The sequence below is a fragment of the Sceloporus occidentalis genome, unplaced genomic scaffold (assembly GCF_023333645.1).
Source record: "Sceloporus occidentalis isolate IW3139 unplaced genomic scaffold, rSceOcc1.0.p SCAF_2, whole genome shotgun sequence".
NCBI lineage: Eukaryota > Metazoa > Chordata > Lepidosauria > Squamata > Phrynosomatidae > Sceloporus > Sceloporus occidentalis.
In genome coordinates, this window is record NW_028316982.1 from 12885558 (window position 1) to 12897487 (window position 11930).

Consider the following 11930-nt stretch of genomic DNA (forward strand, 5'->3'; position numbering starts at 1 on the left):
TGTCAAGAGTACATCTAACATATGGATCAGCAATGGTTTTGTTTGGTGCATACTTCTTAACCTTCATGTATATTCATCCTTGTACCTCCATTAGCTTTCTTTCTTTCTTTCTTTCTTTCCATTTACTTTTTACACAAACACAGTTAATTTGCACAGGCATCTCTCTTTTAATGAGTGCAACTCAAGCTATATCTGTACTGCAGAAATAATGCAGTTTGACACCAGTTTAACTGCAATTGGATTTATGGAATTCTGGGATTTGTAGTTTTGTGAGATATTTTGCCTTCTTTGTCAGAGGGCTCTGGTGTCACAAAAAGCTCCAAATCCCAGGATTCCATAATAACATTGAGCAATGGCAGTTAAAGTGGTGTCAAACTGAAAAGGAATTATTTACAGATAAGTAGTTGTCAACACATCAACAATCTAAGATACACAGACAGCATGATAATACTAGCAGAAAACTTCACAGACCTTGAACAACTGCTAAGGAAGATCAAGAAAGAAAGTGCAAAGGCAGGCTTACTATTGAAAATAAGGAAAACAAAAATAATGACCACAGAGAACCTACACAAATTCGAACTAGACAATGAGGAAATGGAAATAGTAAAAGAATTCTCATATCTCGGATCAAACATTGATAGGAGCAGGGACTGCAGCCAGGAAATCAGAAGAAGATTACAAATAGGAAGGGCAGCTATGAAAGAACTAGAAAAAGATCCTAAAATGCAAAGATGTACAACTGAGCACAAAAGTTGCAATCATACAAGGCATTGTATTCCCTATTACCATGTACAGATGCAATATCTCGACAGTGAGGAAAATCAATTCATTTGAAATGTGGTGTTGGAGAGGAGTGCTGAGAATACAGTGGGCAACCAAAAATTGAAATAAAATTGAAATAAGTGGTCTTAGACAAATCAAGCCAGGAACCTTGCTGGTGCTGTGGTTAAATGCCTGCACTGCAGCCATTCACTCATGAACTGCAAAGTTGTGAGTTCAGTGCCAGCCAGGGGCTCAGGGTTGATTCAGCCTGGCATCCTTCCAAGGTCGCTAAAATGAGTACCCAGCTTGTTGGGGGATATTAGCTTACAGTTGTAAATTGCTTAGGGAGTGCTTCAGTGTACTGGTAAGCGGTATAGACATGTACTTGCTATTGCTGTTGCTATATTGCTAAGTGTCTCTGGAATACAAAATGATAAAGCTGAGGCTGTCGTACTATGAGAAGGCATGACTCATTGGAAAAGAGAATAAGGCTAGGAAAGGTGAAGGGAAGTACAAAGAGAAAAAGGCTGCATGCTAGATGGATGGACTCTATTAAAGAGATCATGAGTATTTGCAGGAGCTGGGCAGAGCAGTGGAGGACAAGAGTCTTGGAGATGTCTCATCTGCAGGATTGCCATGGGTCAAGATTGACTCAAGGGCGGTTAACAAAAACAAAAAATGTTATTTGCAACTAGATCCGTCCAAGGTCTGTTTTGACAGACTACACAGGGGCAGAGGAATGAGCCAAGCCAGAAATTAGGAGGTAATGAAGAAAGCTTGATTAGAATCTCTTGGCTTTTCAGTTCCTTTTACTGTTCAGCTGACAGAATATATTTGCAGTGATGGAAGCAGTAACATATCTGGCTATTGGGCAACCCTAATAAGCAGAGAAGACAAAACTATTCTGAAGCTGCTAATGTCACCTCCAGGTCTGAGTGGAGCCTGAACAAAGGTGATATCAGTAAGGCCACCATATAAAAATCCATAATGCTCACCTTCCAGTGAAGACACAGAGTTTAGGGTCAGTTGGTGTGACTTTTTCTCTGCCAAGATGGCTATGCAGGATGGTCAGGTGTCATAACCGCAAAGGAGGACAAGACACTGTAAAATGTAGGGCTTTCAAGAAAAATGTAGGACATTACAAAGTAAGAGCTGAAAACACAAATATAAATGTAAATTCATGCTTCGTAGTCATGCTCAAGGACATTTTGGAATTCCTCCTGGGCAGAAGGTTGAAATGTAGGACATGTTCTGGAAAAGGAGGGTCACCCTGTGGCTATGTATTGTTGTAAAGACATCCCCTTGGACAGCCCAAGATATTTTCCTGGCACCCATCCATACGCACACTTCGCAGAGAGAAATTTACTAGAATGCTAGCTCAGATCTATTCTCATAATACAATTATAGTGGTACGGTTCCATTTTAACAGTCATGGTTACATCCTACTATGGAATCCTACATATCGAAATTCTGGGAGGGGCATTTATAAGACAGCTGTAGTATCTCATCAATCTACAAACTACAGGATCCATAGGATAGCCATGGCAGTTCAAGTGGAAAAACAGTGCTATAATTGTGTAACATGAAAGGGGCCCTGAATACTGTTATGATAGTCTTAATGGCACATTGTCCTCTCCTACACCTGAGGGCAGCAAACTGGTTTAGAAAGCACGGAATAGGGTACACAAAACTATGTATCTCAATGTATCACTGTTGCCCTCTGCTCCTCTCCAGAGACTTCTGCCTGTTATGGCTACCTCTTCCTACCTCATGGTAGACCTAGGACGTTATCAGACAAGGGAAATTGGAAGTATAATCCAATGGCAATCCGAACACAATCAGGGGTTTTAAAGTTATTGCGTGATAGACTACCACACGCAATTTCGGGCAATGGGAAGTCAGTCTGGATGCAATCATGGGGTTTCACATTATTTCGTGAGAGGTAATCACATGCAATTTCGGACAATGGCAAGCTATTTTCAGGCAATGGGAAATCAGTTTGAACGCAATTTGAATTCACGTAAATTCGCTGAACTAGGCCCCAATTTATTTTCATTTGAAATTAAGAGAAATTCCTCCCGTGTGATAAACTCCCTAGCCTTGGATGGGCCAACTAGCTCCACCAACTCTCATCTGCATGATTTTATAAGGGACTCTGCAGCTGGAACAGGGTGAACGGATGTCCTCTTTTTCCAGGAAATGTCCTAAATTTCAGCCATCTGTTCCAGAGAAATTCCATAATGTCCTCCATTTTGAGCATGATTAAGAAGCGTGAATTTATATTTCTATGAGTGTTTTCAGCTTTTATTTTGTAACCTCCTACATTTTCTTGACTGCCCTGCATTCTGCGGTTACCTTGTCCTCCTTTACAGTTATGACATCTGGTCCCCCAGGGCTGGAATGAATGTGCCCATTTTGCCATTGGCAAACATAACTAGCTCTCCCACAATGCCTCAGGAAGGAGTATTAAGGATTTGGTTTCCTAAGAGCCAAAAGTTTTTTCCCCCTTCCTTTTCTCAAACTTCTCACAAGACTCTGATTTTATCCCAAGTGAAAAGGAGAGTTTTAACAAGGTGTTTTGGCCAAGGGGGGGCTGAGGACATGTATTTCTAATCGGAACCACATCAAACCCTTGCCTCTTTCGTTGTGTACTTAACCAGATCTTTAGTTATCTTTCAACTGACCAATAACCCAGATAATAATGATACTTTTTATTTTATTTTGAAAGCATTGAAAGCTAAAGGTGAATAACTTCTACACACATGCACACCTCTAATGGCTGAACATCTCCAAAGGGCTTCAAGTCTTTTGGAGTAGTAATGAATACGGATTTTTGTCTTGTGCACTGCATGGGAGAGGAACTTTTCAGGCTTTTCCCCATATAGCTGCCATGAAAATTGGACCCTAAGCAAGGGTGTGAGTCACTGATGAATACAGCTCCAAGACTTCATGCTGTGTGCTGTGAGAACAGTAAAAGACATTAGAAGAATGCAGGAGGAAGAGGAGAATGAAGAGAGAATGTATCAGTTTGGAGGCCGATAACAGAAATCAAAATGTGATTTAATGGGATGGGAAATGAGAGCTAAACAAACAAATTAATGCAGGTGTTTTAGACACCTCTCTACAATGGCCTCACCCCTGTTTTCATGCTGGCTGTCTATAATATGAAGTCAATATATATAATAAAAATTGTATATAACAAGCTACTTCTTTCTTGCCAAGCATGTCCTAAACCTGGCTAAACGGCAAGCAAAACCCAGTCAATTACCTGAATGGTCTTGTGAGAGAGATTACTGAAATGCAATTTTTAGTTCAGTGGTGGTGTGATATTTGAATCTCACTGTGTGGTGTGGTCACCAAGTAATGCATTCTAAGAATATTTCTGGTGACAGACCTGAACATTTTCCAGCAAAGAGTCAGAGAAAGGAAGAACCCTTCACAAGATAGTTACTGATGGCCCCATACAGACAGGCCAAAATAAAGCAGCTTCGGGTCACTTTGGAGGTATGCTGTTTAAATGATGCATGTGTCCTAAAAGTCCAGAAGCTGCGCCAAAACTGCCCTCCAGTCCTTAGGACTTGATCGTGGCTTTGGCACAGCTTCTGGACTCTCAGGACACATGCATCATTTAAACAACATACCTTCAAAGTGACCTGAAGCAGCTTTATTTTGGCAGTGTGTATGGGGCCGATATCATGCAACAAAGTATAGTAAGTAATCTCAGGCTGCATCCATACTGCAGCAATAATCCATCTTGACTGGCGCAGTGCTATGGAGCCAACTGCCCTGGCTCAATGCTATGGAATTCTTTGTCGTGACACCAGAGCTCTCTGATAAAGAAAGCTAAATGTCTCACAAAACTACAAGCCTCAGAATTCCATGGTACTGAGTCATGGCAGTTAAAGTAGTGTCAAACTGGATTATTGCTGCAGTGCGGCTGCATCCTGAGTGTCAAGCATCTTCCTCCAATGGCAGTTAGAATGATGGGCTAGGAATAGGCTTGCCATATCCCACCTGTGGGTGGGACTTTCCTGGTTTTGGGCGGGTCCGCATGGTACCACCCCAGGTTGGCCACGCCCCCATGATTTCCCCCGCCCCCGGGCTTTGTTGCAAAGTGTGCAACAGCGGTGGCGGGGGAAAGAGAGAGAGGCCTCTGTAGGCCTCTCTCCTTTGGCAGGGGGGCTTCCCTCCCCTCTTTGGCTCCGCTGGAGCCGAGGGAGGGAAAGAAGCCTCGCCTGCCGAGGCCAGATTTCTTTCCCCGCCTGAGCTCCGCCGGCAAAAACGGATCCCAGGTGGGGGAAAAAAAGCCTCCCTGAGGGGAGGATTCCTTCTCCGCCTGGGCTCCGTCCTTGGTGAGAACGGAGCCCAAGCGGAGAAGGAATCCTCCCCTCAGCAAGGATTCTTTTCCCCCTGGGCTCCGTTGGCAAAAACGGAGCCCAAGAGGAAAAGAAAGCCTCCCTGGGGGCGGATTCCTTCTCCACTTGGGCTCCGTCCTTGCTGAGAACGGAGCCCAGGCGGAGAAGGAATCCTCCCCTCAGCGAGGCTCTTTTTCAAATGTAGGACCAAAAAAAAAAGGTCCTACATTTGAAATTTTTGTCCTACATTTGTCCTGGTTTGGAGGTCCGGACTAATGGCAACCCTAGCTAGGAAGAAAGAAATCTAAATTCAAACCATCACTCAGCCATGCGGCTTGCTAGGTGACAATGGACTAGTCACTGCTCCTCAGTCTAGTTTCCCTCACAGTGTTCTTTTGAAGATAAAATTGTGATTGGAAAGATATACATCTTAACCTTGAATGAAAGATAGTATAGAAATATAATTCAGTTAATAAAACATGAGTTGATCCCACAATGTTCTGAGTCCGATCCCAGGGGCTCCAAGGTTGACTCAGCCTTCCATTCTTTTGTAGGTTGGTAAAATGAGTACCCAGCTTGTTAGGGACAATTGGCTTACAGATTGTAAACTGGTTAGAGAGTGCTGAGTTCCCTGTGAAGTGGTATAGAAATGCAAATGCTATTGCTATAATGCTAAGAATAAAATGCTTTCCTGTTTAACATGTTTTCTTAAAGGTCTTTCGTGTTCACATAAGGTTCAAAAAGCCAGGAAATTGCACCAGTTAAGAGCTATACCCTAAACAGACACATTATTTAAGCAATGTGAATTTGTTATACAATCCTGTGCTGTGGTTAGTTCCTGCTTCACCAGTAATGTTGCAGAATACCCCTAAATCCCAGATTTGTCTGTTCACTTGAACAGTCATGTACTCCTATTGGTTGAGTGTCCCTTATCCAGAATTCTGAAATCTGAAATATTCCAAGAACCAAACTGTTTTTCATGGGTTGCTGAGATAGTGACACCTTTGCTTTCTGATGGTTCAGTGTAGACAAAAATTTGTTTCATGCACTAAATCATTTAAAAATATTGTATTAAATTACCTTCAGCCTATGTATATAAAATCTATATGAAACACAAATGAACTGAAATGAAACTTGAGTCCAATCTCCAACAGAACCAACCAGACAGATGGGTATAGATTCTACATCAAAGAGACAGAGAACAACTTTGCATTCATAAAACTATGCAACAACTGAAGCAATTTTATCTCACTAATTAATTACAGTGTTGCACAAGTGAATGCATATGTGTAATTTGCAGTGTGCTTCTTTATGCATACTCAGCTGGAGCCTGGACTACATGCACAACTGCTTCTGCAATCCTGAGCTAAATATGGATGTTCCATATCAAATGAAGATATTTAAACATTTGAATAAGGAAACTTATATATGTATATATACCAACAAAACTGCAGCCATGGACAGAAGAAATACTGCTGCCTGCACTTCCAGTTTAGTAATATATTCCAAACCAATCCACATAAAAACTCCTATTGGGACATGGTCTGTGTCTGTGTGCTGAAACGTATCTGTCACCTATCATTTTGTCAGACCCTTAATATTCACATACCAAAACTACCCAAGAATAATAATTTCAATTGAAAATAGAAGTAAAATCATTGCAATTATGACATACTTATTTCTTGTTATCAGTGCCTTATGCTTTCCCATCAACTACCCAAAGAAAACATGCCTAGACTTTATCACCCACTTCTTTCAGGATGTTTTGTTATGTTCCCTGAGTGATAACCGCCCAGAATCAATTCTATCCGTCCTTCCTACTATATCTCCTCATCATTCGTGGATTGTAAAATAATCTTGTAATGTTGTATTGCATTATTATATATTTTAATCATGTTTTATGTTAATTTTATAGTTTGGGAGGGAGGGTTAGGTCAGGGTTTTGTGGGTTTTATTGTTTTTATATTGTATATCATAAACTCTGTTGTTACCCACCTCAATCCCCAAACGGAAGAGGCGGGATATAAATAATAATAATAATAATAATAATAATTATTATTATTATTATTATGTTATTGTTTCCTGGTTTGTTTGGTTGCTATTTTTCTGTTGTTTGTGCTAACTTCATTTGGTTGCTCTAGGAATAAGTGGATGCTATTTTTAAAATAAAGAAGAAGAAGAAGAAGAAGAAGAAGACCGGTCTCCTTATTACCATTTTTGGGCAAGGTAATCGAGAGGACAGTTGCCCTCCAACTCCAAGCCGTCTTGGATGAAACTGATTATCTGGACCCATTTCAAACTGGCTTCAGGGTGGGATACGGAGTTGAGACTGCCATGGTCACCTTAGTCAATGATCTTCGTCTGGGCATCGACAGGGGAAGTGTGACCCTATTGGTGCTCTTGGACATCTCAGTGGCCTTGGATACCATCGACCATGGAATCATTCTGGAACGCCTGAGAGAGTTGGGTATCGGGGGCATTGCGCTCCAGTGGCTCCGGTCCTACCTCTTGGGAAGGTTCCAGATGGTGAGGCTGGGGAACAGCTGCTCTCATAAAAGACATCTGGTGTCCCTCAAGGTGCCATCCTGTCCCCCATGCTGTTTAACATTTACATGAAGCCGCTGGGTCAGATCATCCAGAAACATGGAGCACGGTGTTATCAGTACGCTGATGACACCCAGATCTATCTCTCCATGTCTTCGACGGATACAGTGACTAAGGAAGGCATCTCTCCTCTGGACGCCTGCCTGGGGTCAGTAATGGGCTGGATGAGGAAAAACAAACTCAAGCTGAATCTAGAGAAAACAGAGGTACTTGAGATAGGCACCCCAAGTCCAGACAGGGAAATTTGCCATCCTGTCCTGGACGGGGTCACGCTTCCCCTAAAGGACAAAGTTCGCAGCTTGGGAGTACTCCTGGACTCATCTCTACAGTTATCATCTCAAGTGGATGCGATGGCCAGGAGTGCTTGGTACCAGCTTCGGCTGATATGCCAACTGCGTCCCTGTCTGGACCGAAAGGACCTTGAAACAGTAGTACATGCGCTGGTAACCTCTCATCTAGATTTCTGTAATGTGCTCTACATGGGGCTACCTTTGTACCAAGTTCGGAAGCTTCAGCTAGTTCAAAATGCTGCAGCCAGATTGGTCGCGGGAACTTCAAGGTCAGACCATATAACACCCGTGTTAAAATCTCTTCACTGGCTGCCAATTAGCTTCCGGGCCCAATACAAAGTGTTGGCTATTACCTTTAAAGCCCTACATGGCTTGGGCACGAGTTACTTGAGATTTTATGATACACAATATTTAAAATATCCTGGAATCCTTGAGAAACTGCATATTAGAGGGGTCCATTCCTTCAAGGTTACTACCTGTTGACAAATTTTAACAATTTGGTAAAATTGTCCAAGAAAAAAAATCCCACAACTTCCTCCAGTAAAGCTTTGATACTCAATTAGGAAAGTTTTCCTGTTCAACAAAAACCACCCTTCATGTACATCCACTGCTTCTTGCCCTAGTCTCACTTGCCAATTGCCCTTCATTCTGACATCCTGTTGAATGTCTGCAAACAGTCAACACATTTCCACTTAATCTTTTCACTAAATCCTTTTACCCTTTTTCTCACATTATTATCTTCAAAACTCTTTACTACCCTCACTGCTTTTATCTGAATCTATTCCAACTTAACTTTGCTTCTTGAACTGTGATGCCCAGAACATGGAACTCAGATGAGATCTCAGTACGGCTCCATAAAGTGTACACTTCCTTTGCTTTTCTTGGAAATGTAGTTCTCCTTCAATGAAGGAGAGCAAACTAGGCCTTGGAGAGAAGCTCATCTGACTCTTCTTGGTTGTTCAATGATGCAAAGGTTATGTGTACATTAGATACCAACACATTTCAAATGTCCTTGAAATGTTTCAAGGGTTTTATTTTCCCCAAGTAGGTGTCACAGCTAACTATGGATTTGATTCTTTAATAGCTAACATCAATTACAGGCCCCAAACGATTACACAAAATCTCTTTAACAGCATGGATCGCCGCAAAATAACTAATTAAGATCAATATGTGAAATTCAGTACCTTTTGGCTCCTATTCCTTTTTGTTGGCAGATCACAGGGTGCATGATGGTAGAATCTATAACAGCTGGAAACATTTTTGTCAGGGTTCAGTACAGGAATTCATTTTCCCCATGTCAAGGTCCATGGACCCATAGGCAAAAAATGAGTTAGGGGCTACGTGCAAGTTTTAATTTATTAATAATATTAATAGGATAACCAATGGCATCACTAGGGTTGGCGTCACCTGGTGCAGTAACTCATGGTGTCATACACACACCCATTGACCTCCTCCCATCCCATTATTAATAATAATAATAATAATATGTTTTATTTATAGACCGCTATTCCGCGATGATCATAGCGGTGTACAGTAAAATCGTATTGTACTAATGTTACTCATAAATCATAATCCCTCTATATCATTGAATGTCAATGGCAATAGTTGTGGCACAAACAACTAGCAAAATTAAAATTATACCTTTGAATTACAATATCATACACACAATCTAAATTTATTTGCATGTGTATTGTTTCGTGTGGTTAAAGTGCAAATTTGGTAAGATGTGATGTTTTTAAAGAAAAATTTAAAAGGCTTTTTAATTTTTTTTTATTTTTTAATATAAATTTTATTGGTTAAAAAAAGGCAAAAGAAAAGAAAGAAAAATACAACATAGCATACACACACATAGACATATAATCATTAAAACTATAAACATAAACATGATCAAACATCCCCTCTACAAAGTGTCAAATAATTTAATTTTTTAAACAAACCTGGGGGCTCTTCTTTCTCTTCCCACTGAGCCTCGCCCCACTCACATCATCTCTTCGTTGTTTTAAATGGATGCAGGTGAATGCCACCATCCAAAAGGCAGATGTTTGGGAAACAGGAGTGTCACCCTCCCCTTTGGCTGTCTCCTGGTGTGATCTGTGCCCCTGCACCACCCCACTGACCCTGCTGAGTCTAATTGTCCTAGGAGGGGAAAGTGTCTCAAGGAAATTCACTTTTTGCTCCAAACTAGGCAGAGAATAGATCTCTGTCTCTGTTTCTAAAAGCCAGTGGCTTGAGTGTTGGACCAAGACTCTGGAAGGTCAGGGTTTGAATCCCCATAGAAACTGACAGGGTGGCCTTGGGCAAGTTTAATTTTCTCAGCTTAAGAGGAAGGCAATGAATGGCAAACCTCCTCGGAAGAAATCTTGCAAAGAAAACCCTGTAAGATGGCTGCCATAAGTCAGAGTCAACTTGAAGGCACATAACAACAAATCCGTCTCTACACACAAATACGCATATAAAATATTTTCAATTAATTAATAGAGCTAGTCACTGGACCCTGTTACAAATAAATTGTTGCTCTCTTAAAGGCAGAGTATAGTTAGTGGGGGCTACTGTTTAGCAGCCTAACACTATCTACACTTATTCAGGCATAGTTCTATATTCCCTACTACCATGTACAGATGTGAGAGATGGACAGTGAGGAAAGTGGGTAGGAGGAAAATCAATTCATTTGAAATGTGATGATGGAGAGGAGTGCTGAGGATACCGTGGATAGCTAAAAATACAAATAAATGGTCCTAGAACAAATCAAGCCTGAAGCCTCACTGGAAGCCTAGATGATAAGGTTGAGGTTTTTGTACTTTGACCACATCATGAGAAGGCACAACTCATTGGAAAAGACAATAATGCTAGGAAAGGTGGAGGGATGCTGAAGGAGACCTCATGTTAGATGGCTTTATTAAGTTGATCACAGGTATGATTTTACAGAACCTGATCAGAGCAGCAGAGGACATGGGGTCTTGGAAATATCTCATCAGTAGGGTTGCCATGGGTTGGGATCAACTCAAAGGCAGTTAACAACAACCAAGTTCTATCGCATTCAAATGAGATGGTTCCAATTAAATATGTGCAGCATTGCAACTAAGTCTTCATCTGAAAATGGGTGGCACAGCAGAGCTCTGGGTTGATAGCAGTGGCAATCCCTGAAAATGCCCAAAGGCTAGGTGAAATTATAATGCAGATTTGGTGACTCCTATCCCTATCTTGGACCTAGCAATCCTAAACCTCCTTGGTATCCTCATGGCCTACATCCTCAACCCATCTACTGTTGTCTGCCTACTTCCTTTCCACTGGCAACCCCACCTAGGTCCTTGATGGATCCTCACCAGTAACGCCCAGGGATGCTTTGATTGTGAGCTCCTGCATGGCATGTCTTGATGGCCCTTGAGGTCTCTTCCAACTCTGATTCTAACATCTAGACAGTCACAGATTCCCTCCCCTATGTTAAAGGCACAGGATTGCTTAGCAGAAAAAAGGCATCACATCTTAAAGTCTATGTTCTATAAGCCATATTCTCATTCATATTCAGTTTAGGGACACTGTGATTTACTATGCCCCATGTTCAATTTTTCTTGTCCATTTCTTTTCCTATTAAATGAAGCTGGATATTATGCCATAAAAGAATGTTGGATTGCATGTTTTTAATATGAGGAAGCTTTTCTGGAAACAAGCATATATATATATATATATATATATATATATATATCCATTGAAATATACAGACATGCAGCACCATCTACTGGAATAATGGTATCTTCTATAAGTGAACACTGAGCATGTCAGGAATAAAATTTAATAATGTGCCAAGATGGGAAAGAGATGCAAATAAAATGTATTTGTAAAATTTTCCAGGCAGAATGGGTCTTCAAGGTAGCATACTAGCATACTACACTTGATCTTAGCCAAAAGGCCGAGAAGCAAT

General features: G+C 41.2%; 1 pseudogene; it reads right to left on the reverse strand.

Moving 5' to 3' along the window:
- Window positions 1-11822: 11822 nt before the first annotated feature.
- LOC149317981 (U2 spliceosomal RNA) lies at window positions 11823-11930 on the reverse strand (annotated as a pseudogene).